General features: G+C 30.5%; 1 long non-coding RNA gene across 1 annotated transcript; it reads left to right on the forward strand.

Annotated features, from left to right (window-relative positions):
• The first annotated feature begins 1237 nt into the window (after positions 1–1237).
• Positions 1238–7198, forward strand: LOC142331283 (uncharacterized). Its single transcript, XR_012757951.1, has 3 exons — positions 1238–1368; positions 2654–2884; positions 7076–7198. It is a non-coding gene; the product is annotated as an uncharacterized LOC142331283 (long non-coding RNA).
• Positions 7199–27859: the final 20661 nt, after the last annotated feature.

A 27859-nucleotide genomic window follows, 5' to 3' on the forward strand; every position in this document is an offset into this window, starting at 1 on the left:
ACAAGGCTGACACTGCTAATGACTGTCGTAAACTGTCTAACTTTAAACGCTTGTAGTTTAATGAAGTGAAGAAGGGGAAGTTGACTTTCTTAGCAACAAGATGTTGCCATTTAGGTTATCAAAAAAATGATTGTACTAAAACAAATATTCAATTAACCCATCTTAATTAATTAATTAACAAATATGACAAATATTTTGTCTCAATATAAACAATTTAGGTTACCGAATTTTGTTTTTTTGTATAAAACGACAACCTAATGAGAAAAATAATAAGACATGAAATAATTGTTACGACATTGATCTCAAATACAACACACACACACACACACACACACACACTGATTTGTATCATGTCAGATATCATTAGATAAATGAATTATCAACCATTAGATTTATGAATTTTATACATACATACATACACACACACCCACACACACATACACAGAGAGAGAGATAGGCTTGTACGTTTACGAAGAAGAGTTGTGATTATTTTATCATAAATAACGCTGGAGTCACATATATTTATGATACATGACTAACTATATATAAAGATTTTCAACACCGCCAGAATGTCTTTAAAATAAGTAATCTTTTTATTACTGAATAAATCAATAAATTTACTCGGTTCATCGGTTGATATTTGAATACATCAAATTTTGTTGTTTTACAAATACTGTTATAAAGAGTTCCTGTGGGCATTAAACTATGTAAACTACCGGTAAGAGCTAAAAAAAATTTAGACGGTTCCGAAACTTCAAAATTTTCCGATTCAAAAATAAAATGTTAAATATCGTATTCAATATTCGTTAACACCTCAGAAATCAATTTAGTTAAAAATTATTTCAGATGGTGCGATTCTGATCGATTAAAACGAACCGATTTATTTGTTGTAAAACTTATTTATTAAATAAAAAATACCATTTTAAATATATTATTATTGTAAATATTTTAAAACTATGGGACATAATGAAATGTTTATTCGAAAATTTAAACCAAATAATTTTACGTTAATATAGAACTATCAGTAACAAAAAACGACATTAAATCAAAATAAGCGATAAAGAAAAGAGCGGGGTAACTTTATGTAGTGTGCTTACGAGAGATGTATTAAGACACAAGAGAAGTAAGTAGTCTATATTGCGTTTGCTGTGTGTGGGCTAGCTGCTGTACCCGTCTCGTTCGCTGTCTTTCTCATACGTTATTTGTCTCTTTCTGTACCGAACAGTCAGATCTGATTACTACATGCAACAAAACATCGTGTTACGTCGATGAAAAATGCATTATTTGTAGTTAATTTATCTTGCGTTTTACGAATATTTTGTATAAATACAAAAACAAAATAGAAAAGGATTCTTCTACACAAACTCGGTAAGTAATTTAAATATTAGTATTTTGTACTAAGAAAAATAGTACGGTACTAAATAATGTGGTGACAGAATAAACGGGAATGGTGAAAATTAAATGAACTAAATATTTTAATTTTTTTTTTACAAATTACCAAATTGGTTTGTAAACCGATCGATTTAGACATAAACATTCGATTTAGGCGATATCTCTCGACATATACAACTACATTAAATCTAGTAAAAAAAGTTTTTTTTAGGCTATTTATTTACAGGTTTTTTGTTTTTTATTTTTATTTATATAGTAGTGATAGTAATGAGGTTTAAACTGTAGTAAACATTCCGGGGGTCATAAGAAGAAAGAAAAGTAATAGCGAATTAATATTGTTATTTTCATAATATAAGTTGTCAAATATAATACAATAATTTATTTAATTCGTACAAATTAATGCCAGTCCGCTAGATAAAAATTTGCTTTTAAGATTACAAAGTAAAATAACTTATTTTAAGTACCAGTACAATAAAAAGAGGAAAGCCAGTTTATTTTGTGGATTAATCTTGTTATTTAAAATCGAATTATTATAGGTATTTTAATTATAAGATTCTCGGTTTACCGACTTCTCTCGTTCATTTATCCGAACGTTCCTGTTGTTTTCAGTATTCTTAAGTTAACATTAAACAAATCTCTTTGTTTCTCTTTCTGCAGCTGAAATAACATTAAAATATCTAAATTGAAGTAACTGTTTTTTTAAATTAATATCTGAAATTTCGATTATCCGAACATTCATAGATCGTTTATCGGAGGTAATATACCTGTCAATTTAAATATTACGTCAGTTATTTTACGAAAATAATTCATTTTTTTGCTTCAAATTTAGGTATTTTGTAATTTATTATATTTCTATATTGTAATATTTTCTTTTCAGTGATTCTAATCCTACTGCGATCATTTTATTTTATATTTTTTTTATTTTTAAATTTTAAGATAACAGCGTAACCTTTCACTAGATAAAGTAAACGAGATTAAAGTAACTAAATTTTATATGTATAAAATAATCATGAAGTCAAACCGGGAATGGAACTCAGGACCGAGTGTGCAAACCTCTCCTTGCAAAAAGTAGATTTTTACTTTTTAACTGGCAATATGTACATGTTTATCAAAGGTGAATCCAAATCCAGTCGGATTATTACAGGAAGGAGTAGTATGCAGTTTTATCGAATAATATGTATCTCAGTAGCGATTGAAACACAACCTAATTTTAACGTTTTTTATATAAATAAATAATCATTTAATTTTTTTTTCTGTTTAGCCTCCGGAACCACATAATGTATTATTACTTCAGAGGATGAATGAGTGTAGTCTTGTACAGACAGTGTCACAGCTCGACCGTTCCTGAGGTGTGTTGATTAATTGAAACCCGACTCGCCAAAGAACACAGTTATTCACGATCTTACTGTTCAAATCCGTGATTTGAACCTTAGAACTCTCGATTTCGAAATCAGCTGATCTGCGAAGACAAGTTCACCTCTAGACCAACACGGTGGGTTCATTTTAAAACGGTTATATTAAAATTTCTTTGGTTACTGATCTAGGTTAAAGTTTTCAGTATTTGGACTACATCTTTAACCAAAGCATCTTTATCAAAGGCACGTTCTTAAAAATTAAATAATTAAATATTTATAAATTCTGTATCACAGTGTTCATTAAAAATTATTATTAGAATATAAACATTCACAGTAATTATAGCATTTTGAAAGTAGCAGACATGAATTCATAATCGGGAGAAATATTTAAATAAACTCAAATACATTTTGTAACAGTGGATAAAGGTGTATAATTAATTTACATTTTTCAAAATTTTATATTTTGGATATTGGATGTAAAATAAGGTAAGTTTGAAAATCTAATTTTAATTTTATTAATTTACAAGACAATCTATATTTTTTATTTATATAAGTTATTTCTTTTAACGAATAATATCTTTGAAAAAAAACTTTATTTTACTAATTAATTCTGTTACATTTCTTAATTTTTCTAATTCAACAGAATGATTTACATATTACTTAATTCCATAAAATTATCTTCAATTATACTAACTGTTTTATGAAAATCTCTGTACTAAGAGACTACTGGTCATTCATCTGATTTACAATAACATTTTGTTTGTTTTATTTCTTCTAACAATTTTTTATATTTTTCTCCATCATAAGCATGTAAATTGGTAGTAAAGAACAATCGAACCGAGACCATTAACAATTCGTCTTTTATTTCTTACTTTATTACTTACCAAGACTATTTTTAACTTATTCATTTTCGAACGAGTAATAAATTTTAAATAATTACTTCCATCTCTAGACTTACGACTGTTCTTACTTATATTATACAATTTATAATTAAAAGGTATAATTAAAACAATTTAATAAATATTCATAAATATAATTCAAATTTTATAAATAGATTTACTACTTTATCATAATGAATAAATGTACCGGTAAAAAGCCTCTAATTTGGCTAAATCTAATTCTATCGGGACCGTTTCCGAATTAATAGTTAGGACCTGCAAGATATTTTAAATACAGATTAGTTTCTGTATCGGAGGATTTTTCTGTTGTATCTGTTTAACCTTTCGAGGTCGTTAAATGTATTTTACTTTTTGTATATGTCGTGCTGTTTTTCACTGAACTGACTTTTCCTTCATCATATTTATTTTTCTCTTTACTTCATCATCTTTACTTTATGATTTTTGACGTAATCGTTTATTATCTGCCGCTGTATATCTGCTTCTAACAATGAAGTTGGGTTATGTCCATAAAATTTTCAAACTGTTTTAATTTGGTAACAGAATAAATACTACTCTTGTACGCAATAACTGCATATTTTATTTCATTTTTAATACTATCGTTTTTAATTTCTTGTCGGTTATTAAAGATTCTGATATGTTCAATTACCGTAGACTGAAATCTTTCACGTTGACGATGGATGTTGTGCTTGTAAAATATATTTTAATTTTATATATCCGCATTCATTTTTGAATTATTGAATTCGGTATCATTATTAGAAATAAATTTTTTCAGGTATTTTATGACGGGTAGATTAATTTAATAATTTATCAGCTGCTTCTGTTAATTGTGATCTTTCAATCCATTATACTTGTGTATACCTAAAAAACTATCTAAATTGACAAAATCTTTTGTTTTCAACAAAAAAAAAAAAGCCTATCGATATGAAGTATTTTCAGTGGTTTAGGTGTTGGAGTCAAATTCATTTCTGAATTTAAAGGAATTCTTTCACGATTTGTTTTTAAACGAATTTCACATTTATATAATTTTACATATGTATTTTTAAATGCGGGGTATAATATTAGCGGATCTAAATCTATCAAAAACATGTTCAAGTCTTGATATATGTTCCTCTAAACTAGTTGAATAAATAAGATAAACAGGTTAATTTTATTCTGAATTCCAACTAGTATATTCGTAATGTGTTGGGAGGTAGGTAAGCTATTAGGTACATTTCATTAGAAAGCTACCTATTGTAATGGATACCATGATTCGACTTCGAGAAAATTTCGATATATCTTCGCGTTTCACATCCTCCAGACTCCAAAACCACCGTCAGCTCAAAAGCTTATATATATTTCATTTTCTCGTGGACACGATAACTGCCGTAATTTTCCGCAAATCACTTTCAAACTGTTCACTGAAAAAAAGATGCGACCCAAAATCTCGTACGAGTTTGTTAACGGCCAAAATCGGACGATGGGGATGGAAATGGAGGGCTTTTTCGAAAAAAACAAAATATTGCTATAACCTTTTTGTTAAGTAAAATATAGAATTAGTTTATGTTTCTACGATTCTTTGGATAAGAGCCTAAAACTTTTGTAAGTAAAGTTTTTTGATATCGCCAATTTTTTTTATTTCCTCCTTAGCACCGGTGAAATCTTTTTTTTTCAACTTCTTTTTAAATTATATTGATGTATTAATAATTATTAACCTCTTGATTGTAAAAAAGGTTTATAATAAATAATTCAATAATAATAAAAAATATGAAAAAAAAATCAGTAGTTATTAATGAAATAAAATTTTATGTACTTTCCATTTTTTTTAAAAAAGGAAATCGGATTTTTAAAAAGGAAGTCGGATTCGAACCGATGTACCTTCCCCTTGTAAAAGCAAAATATTTCATTAATTGAACATAAAACGATAAAAAAAGAAATATTTTTCATTTTCGAGATAAAAACAAAAATATGTACGCCAGGTAAAGTTATGTAAACAACAAAAAAGTCCTAAATAAAATAATTCTGACTACTCTAATTGTACAAAAATCTACCTAGAATAATTATGAAAAACGACAAAAAATATTTGTTTTTCTTTCTTTTCTTACAAGCACATTTTCATGATACAGTAAGTTAGCGATGTGAAATTTAATATTATTTCTATATTTGATGTAGTCGGGTGCCTGTGTAGGCTATATGAGGTGGTAACTCCCGAGTACAAGATAACGCATAAAAGTAATAGTAAATTTCATATCGCTGACTATACTAATTTTTTTTTTGTCTTCAGTCATTTGACTGGTTTGATGCAGCTCTCCAAGATTCCCTATCTAGTGCTAGTCGTTTCATTTCAGTATACCCTCTACATCCTACATCCCTAACAATTTGTTTTACATATTCCAAACGTGGCCTGCCTACACAATTTTTCCCTTCTACCCGTCCTTCCAATATTAAAGCGACTATTCCAGGATGCCTTAGTATGTGGCCTATAAGTCTGTCTCTTCTTTTAACTATATTTTTCCAAATGCTTCTTTCTTCATCTATTTGCCGCAATACCTCTTCATTTGTCACTTTATCCACCCGTCTGATTTTTAACATTCTCCTATAGCATTGCATTTCAAAAGCTAATCTTTTCTTCTCGGATACTCCGATCGTCCAAGTTTCACTTCCATATAAAGCGACACTCCAAACATACACTTTCAAAAATCTTTTCCTGACATTTAAATTAATTTTTGATGTAAACAAATTATATTTCTTACTGAAGGCTCGTTTAGCTTGTGCTATTCGGCATTTTATATCGCTCCTGCTTCGTCCATCTTTAGTAATTCTACTTCACAAATAACAAAATTCTTCTACCTCCATAATCTTTTCTCCTCCTATCTTCACATTCAGTGGTCCATCTTTGTTATTTCTACTACATTTCATTACTTTTGTTTTGTTCTTGTTTATTTTCATGCGATAGTTCTTGCGTAGGACTTCATCTATGCCGTTCATTGTTTCTTCTAAATCCTTTTTACTCTCGGCTAGAATAACTATATCATCGGCAAATCGTAGCATCTTTATCTTTTCACCTTGTACTGTTACGCCGAATCTAAATTGTTCTTTAACATCATTAACTGCTAGTTCCATGTAAAGATTAAAAAGTAACGGAGATAGGGAACACCCTTGTCGGACTCCCTTTCTTATTACGGCTTCTTTCTTATGTTCTTCAATTATTACTGTTGCTGTTTGGTTCTTGTACATGTTAGCAATTGTTCTTCTATCTCTGTATTTGAACCCTAATTTTTTTATACTAATGAATCTGAAAAAAATGCCGTTAAAATAAAGAAAAACTCGCTCGACTATTTTTTTGTTATTCTAGGTAGATGTGTACAATCAGGAGTAGTCTGTTTTTTTTTTAATAATTTTTATCTTGCAGTATAAAAACCAATTACATATTTTAGGGTAATATTGTTTTAGGTATAACTATGTATGGATTATGATTTTAAATACTCATCAAGAAAGCACTGATAAAACTATAGTAAAAGTAACGGAGAAGGTGATTATGATGGATAATGAAAAATGTTATTAAAAAGATATTTGCACAAACTTTACTTTATAACTAACAAACTGTTAAAATATATCATCAAATAAAAATATCAATATTATGTCGAATATTTTGCAGGTTTAACTGTACATCTTTTTCTTTTTCCTGTTTAGCCTCCGGTAACTACCAATTAGATAATTCTTCAGAGGATGAATGAGGATGATATGTATGAGTGTAAACGAAGTGTAGTCTTGTACATTCTCAGTTCGACCATTCCTGTGATGTGTGGTTAATTGAAACCCAATCACCAAAGAACACCGGTATCCACGATCTAGTATTCAAATCCGTGTAAAAATAACTGGCTTTACTAGGACTTGAACGCTGTAACTCTCGACTTCCAAATCCGCTGATTTGGGAAGACGCGTTAACCACTAGACCTAGGTGGGTTTAACTGTACATCTAATTATCATGTAACACACGCGCGCGCGCAGAGAGATAGAGACACACACATACACACAGTTATTTCTTAATGATAAATATTTTTTTTAAAAACAAACTTTTTATTTTATTATATGTATAAAAAAATTATTTCAATATAAATATTCTTCCAGAATTATATTATATTAGCCGATGTTAAGTGTAAATGCTAACAGTGATTTTTTAATTAAAACTGAATAAAATAACATACGTAACAAAGACTTCAACCAGGAATACATACCACTAATAATGCTTACATATGCTACATACTGAATCCTAACATGTGTGTGTGTGTGTGTGTGTGTGTGTGTGTGTGTGTGTGTGCGCGTGTATGTAAAATTTTTCATAAAAGGATATTGATAACATTTTAAAAATTACTTCTGCAGGAATATTGATAGTTATGCCCCAAAGGGTTTGTATCTTATTTTTGATATATTTACGTACAAAAAATTTTTTAAATTGTTAAACAATGGGTTTCTTTTAAAACGAAATTGCTCTAAAAACTAGAAAATATTTGTAATTTGTAAAAATTTTCAACATTAGTAAAAATTTTGCGCTCACAAAATATTACTTAGTTTTATCATTTTAATTTACGTTCGTTCGCATTTTTACCTTTATTAATCCTCGCAGAACACCTATTCCAATTCTTCAGTAAAATTTTATGAGCCACAATGGATTTCTTTTTACAAATATTGAAAATTACTTTGATTATATTACAGTTACTGAAAAATTATTTCCTACTTTTTAGAGAAATTTTTTTAAAAGAATACCATTTTTTAAATTTATTTATTTTTATTTTTTGTCTCCCGCCTTCGCTTGTTCGTTCAAATGCTATCGATTCATTCACATCGGTTTATAATTTTTTCTCATTCTTTCTTATTCTAGTAGCGGGCGCGTAATAAATAAAATAAAAACTCAACTTTCACCCGCTAAAAATCAACTCGTCAAATCTCGCCCGTTTTGCCTTTTCGCTTTCATTCCCTCGCTTTTCATGCTATTTCTCCAACCGTATTTTACGGTGTGTTGCAGTTTTTTTTTTGTTTTGTACTCTAGTTTCATCTTTTTGTTCCAATGAGAATCTACACTACACGAAGAAAAATGATTTTGTTATAGTAACAGAATTCATTTACTTACGACAACAAATCGGTTTGTCGTCGTAACAAAATCAGATAACTTACAGTAAAAAATCAGTAACTATAGTTAATAGTAACAAATCCATTTTCTAATCGTAACAAAATCGTTTCGCTGCCACAACACACCCTTAGTTACCGAAACATATGATTTGTTACCCGTAAGTAAACAAATAAATATGTTTTTACAAATGTTCGACATGTTTGTTTTAGAACGATATTAAATATGGTATATTATATTATCATTCATGCCAAACGTGTATGATTTTTTTTAATAGTTTTCTTATGTTCGAAATCCTGTTTAGATGACACACGTGAAATGCAAAACACGTGTTTTGCATACACGTGAAATTTCAGCTTGATTGGATAACGGAAGTTTATCAGATTTCAGTTACTAAATTTCATCTAAACAGGATTTCGAACATAAGAAAACTATTAAAAAAAAATAACTGTAATTGAGCGTTATTTCTACGCTCTTTCGTACGGGTAAAAATGTACTTTGCACGATTCATAGCGTTATCCGACGAACACCACAAGAAAATGACCAATTTTCTTTAATCTAAACGCTGAAATTGCATACAGAATTACAGTTCTTCTCTCTGGAATATGTATATATACGTTGTTTCTACATGAGCATAAAGCAAGCGACTTTATTTGAAAACCGAAGGTGTTTGAATCTAAAGGGCAAGTCTAAAGGAATGTACGCCGAACATTCAAAGGTATATTTACCGATAATCCAAATAGTATCGCAAAAGATAGAGAGAGACCTTTTTTTGTAGAAAATTTAATTTCAAAAACTGTAAATGGTGTCAGAATTCGATTGATCAACGGTTTGACCGTAGTAAATTTAAATATAGGAAAGGAACAGAATCCGGTTGTTACCGCAAGCAATTTAAACGATTACCGTCATGAAACGATGGAATATTTCGTTATGTTAATAGTCGTAAATTCTTTTCGGTTATAAAACCTATGTTAGTACAAAATTTCACCTCAATCGGCCGTGTAGATTTTGCGTGAAAGAATAACAGCCTCATAAAAATTATTATATATTTACACAGATTGTATCACAAAGTTTTCCCGGGCCCTTTCATAACCTTTTCTACTCGTGAAAATAATCTACTCGTTTAAATTTCATTTAAACATTCGTCCTAAAATACTTCGTTTGCGATTTACGGCTAATGAAAGAGACGTGAAAAAGTTTTCTTTGTTTGATTCAACTTACTCTATACCATTTTGTTTAGAATTAAATCCTCTACAAGTTTTGTTTAAAAGTTATTTAACAAAGTTATTGTACGTCTAACATTAAAAACAGGGTTTTTACCCCGATTTATTAATTTCACACTAGATTTCTACTACTACTGCAGATACGGTTCTAGGATATATTTTTTGTCAAAAACAAAACGATTCACTAATTTTGTCCCTTAATTAATGTTTTAAAAATTTCAGTGACATTATTTCACCGGGATAGCTGAAATCCGACGTAACTCGCAAACGAAGCATTTTAGGACACATTTTTATTACGAATTTTCTCCATTATCTTCGCGAGTAGGTTGTGAAAGTCCCGGAAGAAATTCGTGATACACTGTGTATATATAATAAATAATTGTATATGTATTAGATAATACATTACCGGGAAGATAAAATTTTAATTGAAATTCAATGAGATTCAATTGAATCAATTCTTTTTTCTACAACTGATGAATGATTCACCGTACAAGTTTACAAAGGAATGTAAAAATGGAAATTTTTAGCATAAGCAAAATGTTACACCTTACTGGTATTCGAATCCGGGACCTCCAGATGAAACGCCGAGACGCTACCACACCGCCACGGTGATCGGAAGAGTGGTAAGCTTAATATAATTTATTAAATCAGTATATTTTAAAATCTGAGTTCGATTTCTAAACGGTTTTTTAATTAAATTTTTTTAATATTAATCTATTTTCTTTTTTAAATAAACCTTTATTTAGTTTATTAACTTTTGATAATAAATAAAAATATTTATGTATAAAATTAAATTTTTAATTATGTTTAACTGTTTATTTTAACATTTATTTTATTATTTTAGTTGTTTAAAATATATTTTTAATGTATATGTGAGGGTGCGCGTACGTGTTACGTAATTGATAATAAAAAACTGTAAACAACAACCGTAACATTATACACAAGACGTGTATACACCGATTGTACGCGGAGATGGACGAACATGTATACAGCCTAACTCACTCGATCCAGTCGCTTAGCGTTACGGGCGAAAAACGAAATTAAAATTTACGTTTCAATGTGTGTTGTTTTATTTAAACAAAATTAACGTCTTTATTTTAACATCATGGTATATGCTTTTTAATATAGACTTAATAATGTAAATATACTTAATATAGAATGTAGTGTATTACCATTTTTATTATATTTTAAAAAATAGTATTGAATAACTTATTTCAACCCTGCTTGTAGTGTGTGTGTGTGTGTGCGTGTGTATGTGTGTGTGGGCGCGCGGGCGCGCGTCCTAATCCTTTATTGCTTTTATATTAATCCTTTATAATCATCAAATTATTGTTGATTTTTGTTTGATTATTGTTGATTTTATTTGCATTTTTGTGCGAGTTTGCGTGCGCGCGCGCACATCTATGTATGTGTATATATTTAATTTATTCTTTTAACTGATTGTTAAACGAATAGATTTTGAATTTTTTTGTCATAAGTCAAGCCGATCTTAACACACTAGTTATGATATATTTTTCAGTCTACCGGTTGTGAATTATAAAAAATAAAAATTATTTTTTTCTTATCAACTTTGGAGGTACTGAACCGACTTAAAAAAAAATTCGGTTTTTCTATATAACGTAGACGTACGTAAATAAATGATTTACCATAATTAAATAATAAAATAAAAATGAAAAAAATTTCCAGAGCATTACCAATATAACTAAAAATATAATTTAACCATACTTAACCTACGCTCGCTTCGCTCGCTAACTTTGACTAGCGAAGGTTAAGTTTGGTTATGCTTTTAAATTTATTTATTTTACATATATATATTTATTTGTTTATCTCATAACCGAACACGGATATTGCCCTTTTTGTTATCTTCAACTGCTCATTCACGTTATCTACGAACTTTCGGGCAAATTGTGTCTCTTCTTTCGTCTTCGTGTTGACCTCCAATATAACGTATTACAATCTGGGAAAAATTGAGGTTGGGGGAATAATTGCTCAGAATTACCAAATGATATATAATATAACTAATGTAATTTCACAACTTACATAGAAACAAATTTCCCCGTTAGACCGAGTTACTTTTTACACTTTAAATATTATTCATTTATTAAAAAAAAAAAAAAAAGTAAATAGTAGGAGTAAACATAGGAGTAAATTAGAGCAATTTTTGTGGTGGGCATGCGATTTAAAAAAAAGTTTTTTTGCAAATATTGTTATTTTTTAATTATTAACAAATGCGCCTAAGTAAAATATGACCTTAATTAGGCGAAATCTCGAGACTGAGGGTGACCTTGCTTCACAGCCTCATCTCTTTGAACTTTTAAGTTGAAAATTTAATGGCATGTGCCTCATATGAAGAAGTAGTCAGACCAAGTTTGGTCTAAATCGGTCCAATAGTTCTGGAGATATAAGGTGATTTATATGCAAACACCGAACACATGTTTATACGAACATTAACAACAGGACAATTTCCATTCGGTTTTTTTGGTTCCTTAGGCGTCAAAACGTCAAGATCCGGTGAAAACCGCATATGCCGAAATCGGACCGATTTCAATACTTTCTAGAGCTGTAGCGCTATCGAGACGGGAAAGTTAAAGGTAATTTAGTAACTCTTCTTTGCGTTTGTATTGTTAGACATTGTGTGACGTATAATAAATCAACTATTCTAATTAAAAAGGTGCACTAATAAATTTATTTATAGGAAAATTGCTCTATTTATGAAAAAGATGCAAAATTTAAATTTAACTATCTCTGGTTCCTGTATATTTTATGTCCACATTTAATAATAAATTTGGTAATTATATAAGTTACGGTTTCGCCACTGATTTTGATGACATTTGGAATATAACTTATGTAAAAGAAAGTTATTCGTTACTATTAAAATTATTAGTGGGAAACGCCTTCCATCGAGTTACGTCCCTTGCAAGTTACGCAGCACCCTTACCGAAATTTCGAAATATTACAAGTGTAAATAAACTTTATTTTGGGACTGAATAAATCGGTTTCGATGAAATTAAATTCACTTAAGGTTAAATTAATTTAGGTTTAGTTTACGATGTGGGTTTTGGTAAATGTACAATATACATTATTTGCGGAGTAAAACGCTCGGTTTAAATGAAATTTAATCGAGTATAGTTAGTTTAGAACAAGGTTAATGTTAGGTTTACGAGTAAGTCGGTTGAAATTTTCCGTAGTTTATCCGATTAATTCACATTTCAAGATTTCTGTTCGACTCAACTTTAAGCAAATCTAACCTTATTCTTAACTAAATTTATACGAAACAAAATTTTAGTCGACAATTATTGTATGTTACTGTGAAAGCTCGATATCTGACAAATATGGATTTTCTCCGGTACATATCGGCTCACACCAAATACATCTGTGAAATATCAAAATATTTACTTATTCAGACCTTCCCCAGAATATGTGACAACACAGATAAGTTCTGGGGTAGAGGGTTGAAACGATAACTAAAAATTAAAAAAAAGTCACTCGATACCAATGCTTACGGTAAATAGATTACAAGAAATGCTCGAAAAAAAGGAAGTTTAAATTTTCGCCATATGTAACCTACGTTTGCTAATCTCGTCTAATTAACGTTAAATTTACAAATTAAATATGTTATTCTCCCACACTGGAGGCGATTAATCAAATTCACCGCATTTATAAACAATCTAATCAAATTTTCAGAATTTTATAAATGGAAAGGTCCAGTCGCTATCAGCGTACCCTGAATGCGGTGAGTCATATTAATCGCCTCCAGTGTTTGAGAATAACATGTATAATTTGTATATTCGATTTAAAATACAAATTTATTCCGATAATACTTTTACAAATAAATACACGAAGTTCCATTCTCTGGAATACCTAAAGTTACATTTTTTTTATCCTCCGGGAACACCTTTAGGTATTGCTTCAGAGGATGAGATGAATGACAATTTTTGTATAGCGTGTGAAAATACCATGTTTGACCGGGATTCGAACCCGAGTCCTCAGGATGAAAGGTCGAGACGCTACCACTCGCGCCACAGAGGACCGCTAAAAAGCTCCATTGCCGCAGGTAATTCTATCCTACTAAACGGCATTTGTATGTGTGTGTGTGTCCCCTTAGCTTAGCACGGGAATGTACTGTTCACTAGCTGAAACTCCTGATTCGTTAGTACATGTCTAGCGGTGATTAAATGTATACTTGTTATATTATTATTTATCGATATACCTTATTAATATACGTTATATTTAAAACCACCTTTGGGGAATATTTAATACCTTTTAACCGCATCTGAACTTTGGTAAGAAAATCGTAAATATCTCGAAATCGGTTGGTCCTAGCGCTCTGAAAGATTTTTTCGAACCCCCCAGGAAGCAAATCTATCCGCTCCCAGTGGTACCCATCGGATGATAATATTTTCAAGTGCTCTCGGGGCGCCGTTCGGAAATCGGTGAGGGGGTGTGATGAGTTTCCACCGTAGTATTTCGGCAACCGCTCGTCCGATTTTCACGATTCAAACGGCGTACGTATCGTCAGCCGGTTGAACGCTAACTGTTAAACGTATCGGATACACTGTTGTTCCACTGTATCTTAGTTATACGGAAATTAAATAGTTTACCCTGTGTTGAGATTGCAGTCTGTAAAACGTACCGATACGATCTTTCGCTAAATACTCTCAAACATGTGCTCTAGCGCAGCTGTAACATATAAACTTATGAAGATAAAATGCAGAAAATAAAAAATATATTAAAAACACTTTTTAAAAACCTCCTTAAATTAAACACACTTAACGGTAAAAAAAAATTAGGACTGTATCTAAGAATGGATTTGACAACAAATACTTTTGTTGTTACTGTATCAGAGGAAAATTCCGATTCGTTAGTATCTTTCTAGAGTTAAATTTCTAATTTAACTTTCGTTATATCGGTTTTCATCATTCAAAAAAAATATTTTCGCACAAGAGGTAATCGATTTTGGACACCTAATAATCCCATTCCGAGACGCCGCCCGCCAGAGCAACCCGTCCGGGGGGGTCTAGCTGCGAAGGGCGTGCCTACGGCAGGTCTCTACAGCCAGTAATACAAAAATGTAGCCTAATCTAAGTACAATTAATCTAAGGTTTGTCGCATCGAGTCTAGTTCATATTATTACTCATTACGTGTAAGGTGGAGGTTCATTCATCAACAGGAGCACAAAACCGTGAAAATTTGAACGTATTTTAATTTTATTCAATGTAATTTAGAAAACATAACAGTAGTGTCCTGAATACTGGTAATCCATTTCTTCACCTCTTTATGAAGACATTTTCAACAGTTATACGCTTTATACTATCGTCTAACGTGATATAAATTTTAGGTCCTAAATAGATAAATGATTTCGAAACTGTTCTTTAAATACAGCCGGGATTTGTGAATCTTCTGCATCCGTACTTCTTGTATTATACACATTATTTTATGACTTATTTTACACATTATTTTACACTTATTTTACACATTATTTTACACTTATTTTACACATTATTATAACTATTATATTTTGTGGTATTTCCACAGTTAAGTAAGATTTATAAGCGATTTAATCAGTGCATTATATACATACAACCCGACCATTTTTAATTGCAATAATTGTTTTTAACGTTAACTGAACGAGGTTAACGAGCAAAGTGAGTGTAATTATTTTTTTTTAGGACTTGGTTTTTTAGCAGGATTTCTCGTAATCTATTAGCCTTAGAGATTGGTTTCGGGTAATTTTTTTTTTTAATTTTAATTTCTAGTTATCGTTTCGACCCCCGCCACAGCTTATCTGTGTTTATCGACATATACCGGTGAAGTTCCGAATGTATAATACGAAATAGTAAACATTTAGATCTTTCACCGACGTATTTGTTGTGTGTCTTCATTCACTGAAGAAATGTCGATCGACATTCTCTAATTTCGATCTTTCACGTTTATATGTGTATTACACGCGTATAGTGCAATATAAAGATTTTTTGGTGCGGGTACTGCATGAATTATGAGGGATTTAATTCGGGTGAAAGGGGTTTCTGACAAAAAAAAATTGTTTTATAACTCATAACTTACGTCTTTATATTTCAAATTTTATAAAAATCATAGACGAGTCCATAACAACTGTAACTACCGTTACGTTTGTCATGCAATTCTAATCCGGTATGAAAATAAACCAGTTATTTAAGAGCTTAAGAGCTATTCAGTTAAACTGCAATATAGATCTATGAGAATTATTTTAATACATTAAAATACGTTTAGTATTACACAAGTGAAGTGTAGAATAACATTATTTTCAACCGCATTAATGAAAGAAGTTTGTAACATGTTTCGCAAGCATATATAGTGTTTCGTTTACGTACCTTTTCTATCTTCAACGGTTTTTGTTTTGCTTCGCCTGACGATATTACCGTACAGATTAAAATTTAAGTACGGAAACGGATTCATATTATGAAACCGTGGAATACTAGGAGGTAGAAACAAAGACGGATCTATGTAGTAAGAAAATTTCTATTTACGATGTGTTTGAAATCTTTTGACAGCCATCTTGGATCCGCCATATTGAAACAATTTTTTTTTTAAATAGGAAACGATACACGATTTTAATTTAATGTTTTACAGAAAATACAGTGTCGAAAACCATTTCTCTTCAACGCCTCGTTTTTTATTTATGAACAATAAAAGTTGGAAAAACGGAAATATCGCGATAGAAGTAAAACGAGTTAAAATCCCCCGTTGTAACTTTTTTATTACATATTACCTTCAGAATTACATCCGATAACAAACTGTAAACAGTTCATGTCGGAATTAATGGCCCAAACCCTAATAACAACAGCCTTCTCAATAATTATAATAAAAAATAATAATTTGGAATACTACTAGAAATTAAACGGCTGCATAAAGCGAGGTATTATTTACTTAAATTATCACAATATTTAATTTTAAAATTTAGTTAAATGTTTTCAGTTCTAAATTATTTAATACAGCAAACTTTGAAAAAAATTTAACAATTTTGAAATTAAACAATTTGTTACAGATTTATAAGGTAAATCAGTTGTTATTTTACAACATTACAAATTATTAATTTCTCATTTCGGCTTCTTGTTTCAACATAAAAGTACAGCATATATATATATATATATATATATATATAGTATCCCCATACGGCTTCGTCCCCACTATATGCTTACTTGCGTTTCCCGACGCAGTCAATTTTTCTAATTTTATGTATGTTTTTTAATCAATTTATCGGAAGGCGTGTACTACTCTTCGTATCGAACATACAGTAATACTAACAAGGGCTGTGTTAGTTCAGCCGTCAAGTTGCACAACGTCGCATTCCTTACAAAATCAGAATTAAAAAAAAATGCCGATAACAGTTTTTAGATATTTATCTGAAGGGTATTTGCAAGCCCAGAAATTTCTACTGAATATCTGTTTTTTTTTTTGTTATATATATTATAGCACTGTTTAAAATTCGTTATTGTATGCATTATGAATGTAAAATACAATAAGATTATAGTATTTTGTATTTATTGTATTAAATGGAAAAGCGCGTTTTACCTGGTTTTATTGTTAACGCGATTTTTCCTTCATCGCAAATTTGATTGCTTATAACTCGACAACGAAGGAATTAACAGAAAAACGGGTTTCACCATTGTTTTTCTTGTAAAATTTTAAATCGAAATCATCCGTCATACGTCCACCTTCCTATTTAAAAAAAAAAATAAGTGATTCAACATAGCGGATAAAATTTAAAAACCAACAATAATGCTGATTTTTTAAAAATGTGGAACTCCATTTCTTCCCGTTTCCAAATACTTCTCAGATATACAGCAAAAAGCTGTTCCCGTACTTAAATATCACCCGGTGTGTATAAAAGAACATGTCCTGAATGACTGATTCGTCAACGTCCAGCAAAAATACTGAAAAATGGATGAAAATTTGAGTACATGTTCTTGCGCTGTTCCATTTCAATAAAATGGATTTTTTAACATTCCGAATATAAAAGAGTGAAAACAAAGTAACAATGAAACTTAGTATTTTTTTTTTTTTTTTTTTTAATTTGTCGGTAACAAATGAAGATATCAACTTGATTTTTGTTGCATGTAAATTTCATTTAAAGATTTAAAAACAAGTTTCTACATTTTTTTTTTTGAAAGTCAGCCTTGAAACTTATAAGAAAAGTAAAAAAAAGAAATGTTTGATCAATCCTTGCAAATTTTCCCCGTTTTCGACTATATTAATTGAGATACCTAATCACTAGATTGGGGCTTGCAAATACTACTTCATATTTTTTTTGTCTTCAGTCATTTGACTGTTTTGATGCAGCTCTCCAAGATTCCCTATCTTGTGCTAGTCGTTTCATTTCAGTATACCCTCTACATCCTACATCCCTAACAATTTGTTTTACATATTCCAAACGTGGACTGCCTACACAATTTTTTCCTTCTACCTGTCCTTCCAGTATTAAAGCGACTATTCCAGGATGCCTTAGTATGTGGCCTATAAGTCTGTCTCTTCTTTTAACTATATTTTTCCAAATGCTTCTTTCTTCATCTATTTGCCGCAATACCTCTTCATTTGTCACTTTATCCACCCATCTGATTTTTAACATTCTCCTATAGCACCGCATTGCAAAAGCTTCTAATCTTTTCTTCTCAGATACTCCGATCGTCCAAGTTTCACTTCCATATAAAGCGACACTCCAAACACATACTTTCAAAAATCTTTTCCTGACATTTAAATTAATTTTTGATGTAAACAAATTATATTTCTTACTGAAGGCTCGTTTCGCTTGTGCTATTCGGCATTTTATATCGCTCCTGCTTCGTCCATCTTTAGTAATTCTACTTCCCAAATAACAAAATTCTTCTACCTCCATAATCTTTTCTCCTCCTATTTTCACATTCAGTGGTCCATTTTTGTTATTTCTAATACATTTCATTACTTTTGTTTTGTTCTTGTTTATTTTCATGCGATAGTTCCTTCATATATATATCGAAAATACAGTTTTCGGGATTTCTTAAGGGGTGCGACGGCTTACAGTATATTTGAGAATATTAATAAAATATTTTGGGTTATTTTTACGATTATGTTCCAAAATATGTCTGGTAAAATTAGATCGTTGCTAGTTGGTGTATTCTTTATGACTGCTATGATACAATAGAAGTAAACTATTTTTTTAAATTTTAATCCTTGATTAGATTTTAACCTTAAATATGAACTAAATATAATTCATATGAACATAAGAAGCATAAGAAAAAGAACTAAATATAATTCATATGAACATAAGAAAAAATTTTGATGAAATTGTTTTTTACTTAAGTAATAGTAAAGTTAAGTTTCAGATTATTATATTGACCGAACTTGGATCGGTGATGACATTGAATTTAATTTCGGTTTAGGTTATAACGTATTTATTATTCAAAATAATAAACTCGCAAAGAGTGACTGGTATATGTTTGTTTGTAGATAAAAATATTAAACACGAAATAGTGTAACTAGAGTTAGAAAATGCAACACATCGGGTTGGTCTAGTAGTGAAAGCGTCTTCCCAAATCAGCTGATTTGGAAGCCGAGAGTTCCAGGTTCAAGTCCTAGTAAAGTGACTTATTTTCATACGGATTTGAATACGAGATCGTGGATACCGGTGTTCTTTGGTGGTCGGGTTTTTAATTAACCACACATCTCAGGAACGGTTGAACTGAGACTGTACAAAACTACATTTCATTTACACTCGTACATATCATCTTCTGAATACCTGAACGGTAATTCCCGGAGGATAAACAGGAAAAAAGAAAGAAAGAAAAGAGTTAAAAAATGCGAATTCAGTTGGTATTAATTTTAGAATTAATAACGGGAATCATAAACTGATTGCCGTTTATCGATCGCCTTTCCAGAACATACGTTCTTGCCTGACTAGCTTAGATGCTTATCTATAAAATATAAAGACGGATGATAACGTAGTTTTAATAGGGGGATACGAATTTGAATATTATTGATAATAATAAGCTAATAAATGAATTTCTTAGTATTGTGCAATTATATGAATTTAAATCATGTGTAAACAAATCTATACGATTACAAAACAGTCTCGATGACGTAATGCTGTCGACCAGCTGCATAGACAATATTTTCTTTAATAGCGGTTCCGTTGGAAGAGTGACGTGATCGGGGCGACCGTGAAGACTGCCATCATTGACCATTACTATACTTTTTTTCATACGACACTTATAAACTTTGTAAAAGATAAGACAACAACCGATAATATTATCGATAAAATAAATTATGATGAACTTAATCTTTCTTTCTCCTGTTTAGCCTCCGGTAACTACCGTTTAGATAATTCTTCAGAGGATGAATGAGGATGATATGTATGAGTGTAAATGAAGTGTAGATTTGTACATTCTCAGTTCGACCATTCCTGACCCACCGGGTTGGTCTAGTGGTGAACCTGTCTTCCCAAATCAGCTGATTTGGAAGTCGAGAGTTCCAGCGTTCAAATCCTAGTAAAGCCAGCTATTTTTACACGGATTTTGAATACTAGATTGTGGATACCGGTGTTCTTTGGTGGTTGGGTTTCAATTAACCACACATCTCAGGAATGGTCGAACTGAGAATGTACAAGACTACACTTCATTTACACTCATACATATCATCCTCATTCATCCTCTGAAGAATTATCTAAACGGTAGTTACCGGAGGCTAAACAAGAAAGAAAGAAAATTACGTTAAATAAAATAGACTAATATTAAATAGATTAAAAAAAAATTATGTTTAATAAAGATTTCTATTTAATATTAAAATAGAAAAAAATAAAATAAATAGATCTATCTATCTAATAATATGGCTTCCCATGGGGGACTGAGTGTAAGGCTACTGGTGAAGTGATGCAGAAACCTCGTGCGATCATCAATTGGTAATACACGTATAATGCTCGTAGGGTGCTGTTTTAGGAGGTGCAATGGGATGTTCTTATAATATTTTTGCAAACGATCGTCCGATTTTCAAAATTTGTTACTTAGTAGATTGAAAGCTAACTTTTGCGTTTATCAAATACTTTCGATTTAACGAATAACGGTTATTCGGGAATATTACATCTTCGCAACCGATCTTCCGATTTTCAGAATTCAAGCGGGGTGTTTACTAGTATAGAAAATCATAATGGAACCAAACCAAAAGAAAAAGAACAACGTTTGTCAGCAGTTTCTTTTGGGCAGTCGTGTTTTTTAATTTTTAATATTCATCTCTTGTTTATCTTATAATTTGTTTTTGTAATTTTTTTAGACATAATCTATATAATGTATTATTGTGTCTCGATCAGAATGAAGGTTTATCTATAATAATTTGCCGGTTCAAATACTACCTGCTGCGAGAGGTTAAAATTTGTAAACAAAATCGAAAACTCTCCAACTAACTCATAAAGGGTACATTGATGGTGGTAGTTTAAGATCAGGCATGTTCCTTTACTAAAAATAGTTCTTTGTGTACCGTTGACTATCAAATTAGGCTAATTTTAACGTCTAAATTTTACCGTGATCGCTTGCTTGTTTCTATTTTTTCTCGAGAACAATTGGTCGGTGTTTTTGTGCCCTCAAGTGTTTCATTATTAATAAAATATTACTTTTTAAAGGACCTGCCAGAAAATTTTCAATAATATTTTGAGCATTTTTGTCAGGGTATCTTAAAATCTAAGAAAGTTTTGTTTGTTACGTTCTGTAACCAAACGGTAGACGGTGACATGATTTTAAACGTTTTTAGTTATTAAAAAAAAAGCGTAAGTATCTCCAATATTTCATACCACGAGTACTAGAAGGGTAGCACGTGACTTTCCCGTTCCCTACTCGTTGAGCCGAATACAGAATCGGACACCATTTTTGTCATTCGATCAACTTTTGTAATAATTTCACCAAAGATTAATGTTTAAATCAGTCGAAGTACGACCGAATGATTTTTTTAAAATGTAACATTTATTACGACATTACAAAAAAGTGTAAGATTTGTAAAAAAAAAACTTCATTCGCGAACCAGGTTGTATTTTCGAGGGTTAAAAAACCCCATGAAAACGCTTTCGTGCTTTTAACACAATAGTTCAGTCTTTATTTATTAACTGTTCTATAATGTATATCCAACAGTTAATTGTTAAACAAATATTTTGTTTAAAGGAGTAGAACGCCGTTCGAAGTGTAAGACCCTTTTTTTTCTATAAGATAATTTTTTTTAGATTTCTTTGAGAAGAGGAAATGAGGTAAACGCTAGTTTTAAGTTAAAAAAATTTTGTAAAAAATTAATTTTCTTAATTTATGTCCTTTGAAATGTTCTTTAAATTTATTTTCAAAGTGTTATATGAAAAAAGTTTCGGTTCGGTTCAAAATTTCCAAAAAAATATTTGCAATCACATTTCTTGAAATTATATTTGTACAAATAAAGAAAATCAATTCAAGGTGATAGGCTGAAGTAGAAAAGGATTTATTCTAAGCGATATATTTTTGTTTAAAGAAAGATAAAAATTAGTTTTATTGCACCCAATGAGGTGTGTGTTATTATTATTTATGTTTTTTTTTTAAGTTCAAACTCACTTTTAGGTTTACTAATGTAGATGTAAATACTGCGTATATCTTTGTGCAGTAAAATTGTAATTTAAATCTACTGTTAAAACATAATTTTGAAAATTATCAAAATTCTGATTTTGTTTAAAAAAATAAAACGTCGATTATTATTATTAATATTTTAATTATTTTAAATGAACTATCAGAATGTAATGAAATTTACTATACGTTCCTGTTATTGGGTTACAAATAATAAATATATATATTCGTTAACCTCTTTGATGTAGCGAAGGTTTTTCCTCTATTATTCTCCGTTTAGTAGGTGACACGTCAGGTTGGCACCTCAAAGTTTTTTTGTGTGAAACTTTTCTGCCGTAAGTAATTTTTACACGTGTACGTTGAATGAAATGCAATAAAAAAAGCATTGAATTTATTTCAAACGCTAAATTCCAAGTCCTTAATGTTATATGGATTTTCTTATAGTTATTTGATTTACTTGATTTAACTTTATGGTTTTGTACTTACTATTATTTCGCCTCTCAAGCGATGATGAAAATAGATTTATATGATGAAAATATATTTTGGGTTACCTTGACTGGGCAGTGGAGTTTATTATTAAAGAACTTTGGATCCGACTAATTTTTGAATTCAGCTGACCGATTTCACTTATTACTTTTGTATGGAAAAAATTATGTTACCATTTTTGCGTAATTAGCAGATTATTTTGTTAATTGAGGAATTTAACTGTGCAACAAAGTTTGTTTATATTATATTTTTACGATTTCGCTGATCTTTTAGTATGATTATCTGAATTCTCACGCGGTGCTAGTTTCTTTCACCGCCGTAATGTGGACATCTACTTCGTCGAATCAAAATCGTAATGCATTTTAAATCCAAGATAGTTCCAAATACTGCCAAATAGTTCCAAATAAATACTATGTACTGTATGTTATGTACTGTACTGGAATTTTTCTATTTTGTTAGTTTTTATATAATGAAGGTAGAATGTGATACGTACTAAATTTATCAAACGCTATTTTTACCGAATTCCCAATAGATTTTAATTTAATAAATAATTCAAAGGATAATTAGCCAAACCTGTTTTATTACAACGAAATTCAGTTGTCATATACCTCGCATAGTTTACTCTTGGTTTACGAATTCTGTATGTGATTGTTTTAAATTTTATTTTATTCCAAAACCGTACCGAAAATTAACTACTAGTGAGCGAAATTACTTTCATATGTACAGGATGAGAGACTTAAAACCAAACCGACCCGGTTCGAATTGTAATTATTAGTGTCACTTTTAACATTGCTGCTACTACGAACTCCACTATTAATTGTTTATTTTATTACTCTCGTCTAGCGACGGGCATAATCGAATTGAGATATTAGTACAATAGAATGATATAAATAATCGGACGGCTCATTTGAAATATGAATGTTACTTATTTTTTTTCACAAGTACAAACATCGAATAAGATTAATTACTGTTGAATAATACTCTAATGTTTTGACTGTCTACGGGTTATTGGCGCCGCAATAATGCCACCCGAAAAATTATTTTCTGCAAATGCTGCGGTTTCATTTTAATTATCTCATTCTCAATCAGTAGTTAATATTTTGATAACTGTTTTTTGTTAATATATCTTGCGTGTTAATTCGTACAATGTTATTTATTACTGTTTACTAAATTTACTTTTTATTCTTTGGTGATGGTATTTTTACGAAAAGAATTCACGTTCAAATTTTATTTGATTACTAGCATCCCTCGTCGGGGGTTCGCCCGTACTATATGCGTAAAGAACTTCAAACATTTGGAATAGATTTTTAGTAATTATGTGTGGACTGTTGATCTCAAGATTTATCGCTATTCACAATTACTTGTTAAAAGTAAAATGTTAAGATAAAATTCAAATTCCAAATTCTCAGATTCAAATTTTTAATAATCATATCAACATAAGTCTTGCTCAGCTTTGTTTTCCTTCGGACGCCAGTTTGTGATATTCAAAAAAATATATATATTTCTCAGGAGCGGGTAAACCTACATTAATTAAATTTAGAAAATCTAATTTTTTATTTTACAAAATAAACATTTTGAAAACTTCACCTTCAAAATGGCGGCCATCATAATTTTTATTCGTCAATATCTTTGTAATTGTTTGATAACATTTTTACTAATTACAAAATTTATTAAGCATTTTATTTTGAACAAAATGACACCTCACTTTTAAAATTCCGTTGACAAACAATCAAGTTGTAGCAGACAACCCGGGGCAGTACGCTTTTGGACCGTAATGGAAGCTGATAATTATTTTTTCTGTTTCTATTACCTCCTTTAAATGTAATAAAAATTAATAACAAATAATGATAGTAAATTAATAAAAATTATCAACTTTTAATATTTTAAAAGCCCTCGTATCCCTTCTAAGTTATATGCTTGGAAATGTAAAAATTTTAAAAACATTTAATCAAAGACAAAATTATATTCGTATAGATAATGTAGTTTTAAATAGTTGTTTCATTTAATTCTGCAGTCTAAACATTTTATTTGCCTTGCCTATGCGATTGAGATATATGGACGCACAATTAGAACGCATAGTCAAAAGACCAAGAGAATAAAAGAAACGAACAGATTTGTTAGTTGTTCATAATAATTCCTTCATATTGCACAGCTGTCCACTTACTAGCTCACTCACTATCATCTCTCTCTTTCTAAACACATACATGTGTCATACAACATGAGTTACAAAACTGTTTTTTAATATACTGGACTGCTGTCGTTATTTGTCTATTAATAATGATTTATGTCTTTTGGTTGTTTGCGGTGTCACTTTGTTTTTTAACGGTAATGTATTATACTACTGTAGTCTGCAGTTGCTTCATATCTTTCTTTTCTAATGTACTTAAATCAGTTATATTCTTTCTAATAAATACAATAACATTTCTTCAAAAATATCTTTTTTAATTTGAATATTTTTATATTTGAATTTATTAAATAAATCCCTTGTACCAGTTTAGTTAGTTACACTTTCTTTTTCATTCCTTTCTTTCCAAAAATAATATGATTCTAAATTATAATTTTCAATTATTATTAAATAATCAGATGTTTCACCATCTCTATTACGTACACACACATGTAATAATGCCTATGAAATTACATATAGTCTACTCATTTTTATAAGTACATAAAATTTTATTTCACTAATAACTTTTGATTTTTTTTTCATATGTTTTTATTATTGAATAATTATTTATTGTAAAATTCTTTTTACAATCACGGTTAATAATTATTAATAAATCAATATATTTAATTAAATAAAAAAAAATAAATAAAAAAATGTTAAAAAATGGAAAAGGAGATGTCTGATCGAACCGATATGCCTTTCCGTTATAGATCCAGATATTTCATAAATTGAATTTTCATTTAGGTTCAACTCTAGAACCGATGGAAAAAGTAGCACTTGTGATATATCATTGAAAAGCTCTCAATGAACGCTTATTACTGCGGTTAAGAAAAAGTCCAAAATCAAATTTGTTTTGGATTTTGGTGTTTTGGATTCCTTAGATGTCAAAACCTGAAGATCGGCTGAAAACCACATATGCCCGAATCGGACCGATTATAATACTTTTCCTTGTAGAGCTACAGCTCTGCTATAGCACTACGTAGATGGGAAAGTGAAAACGCTAATATTATGCAATATGTGAGCGCATGAATATTTCCTACAGAGTTAAAGCAGTGTTTATAATCAATTGTTTCAAAATAGAAAGGAAAAAATTAACATGTAGCGTTGGACTGTTTGTCCCGGTCTCTTTTTACAACTGTAATGCATGTAAAGATAACAAAGCACAAGAGATACCAGTTAGAGCAGCCTTCTATGAGAGCAGTGATGTTTACTAAAAAGCCAGTCCGTGTATCGAGCGTAGTAAAAAGTCCATTGTCAGCTAAATATTAGTTGAATTTTTTTTGCAGACTCGGCATGCTGATTTGTTTGACTCGATGAAGAAGGCCGTAGGAAACATATCATTTCTCGCATTTTTTGGTAAATCTGGCACATGATTTTTATTGTTCTTGAGGATGGCTCTACTATTTTTAGAAGTAACTGGGATTCATTTCAGGTCATCTACAACTTTATGCCCTTATGGAATTTAATCGTACATAAGAACGCATAGTCATATTTGCTGTAAAATATTAAATCAAATATTATGGATGTGTAATAATACGTATATGTACTGTCAGAAAAATAAAATAATTTAAAAATATTAATATTGGAAATTTCAATAATTGATATCTTATGAAATAACATGGCATTTACAATCAGTGTTAGTAATATTCATTAAGTTTTTTAGAAAAAATTGAAAACGCACATTTTGAATATTGACTTGGTTGAATCTAAAGATTTTTTTAAAAATCTAGTTATCGGTCATTCAGTAAAGTTTAAGTCAATTTTTACTGACTAGAGGCAGCATTTCCATCCTTATGTTGGAATTCTCTTTCTTTTTCCTGTTTAGCCTCCGGTAACTACCGTTTTTAGATAATACTTCAGAGGATGAATGAGGATGATATGTATGAGTGTAAATGAAGTGTGGTCTTGTACATTCTCAGTTCGACCATACCTGAGATGTGTGGTTAATTGAAACCCTACCACCAAAGAATACCGGTATGTGTTGGAGTTCAGTCCTCTATGAGTTGGAACGCCGCAATGTTCCCGTAGCCCTGCAGGCCGTAGTGCGTGACTATTTGTATAAGCGTACGGCTCTGTTTAGAGATACATACCTGGCTGTAGAAACGTCCGTCACCAGGGGAAGCCCGCAGGGTTCTGTTCTCGTTCACCTGCTGTGCAACCTGGTATTTGACGGATTTCTGAGACTGACATTCGCAGAAAGGGTCACGGCCCAGGCGACCCTCACATTAAGTATAAAGGCTGTGTGATCAGCCGAGTTAGAGTTCATAAGTACGTAAGTGTCTCTGATGCACAATCTTAGGAGGATTGCTGGGAAGGATTACGGGCTATCGGGCCGTCATTTGTACACGGTGTACTGAGGTGTCTTCGAAAGTATGGTCTTTTATGCTGCGTCCGTTTGGGCCCATAGGTTGGACAGAAACAGAGCACTTATTCAGAATTTAATTAATAATAATTGTTTATTTAATTGGGTCGGTTCCAATCCGACTTCATCTCTTTTTTTAATTTAAATACATTGATTTATAAACAATTATTAACCTCCGATTGTAAAACAATTTTTACAATAAATAATAATTAAATAAAATAAAGAATATGAAAAAATATCCGAATTTATTAATGAAATAAAATTTTATTTACCTTTCATTCTAAAAAATGTGTATA

Source organism: Lycorma delicatula, chromosome 10, assembly GCF_047948215.1.
Source record: "Lycorma delicatula isolate Av1 chromosome 10, ASM4794821v1, whole genome shotgun sequence".
Lineage (NCBI taxonomy): Eukaryota > Metazoa > Arthropoda > Insecta > Hemiptera > Fulgoridae > Lycorma > Lycorma delicatula.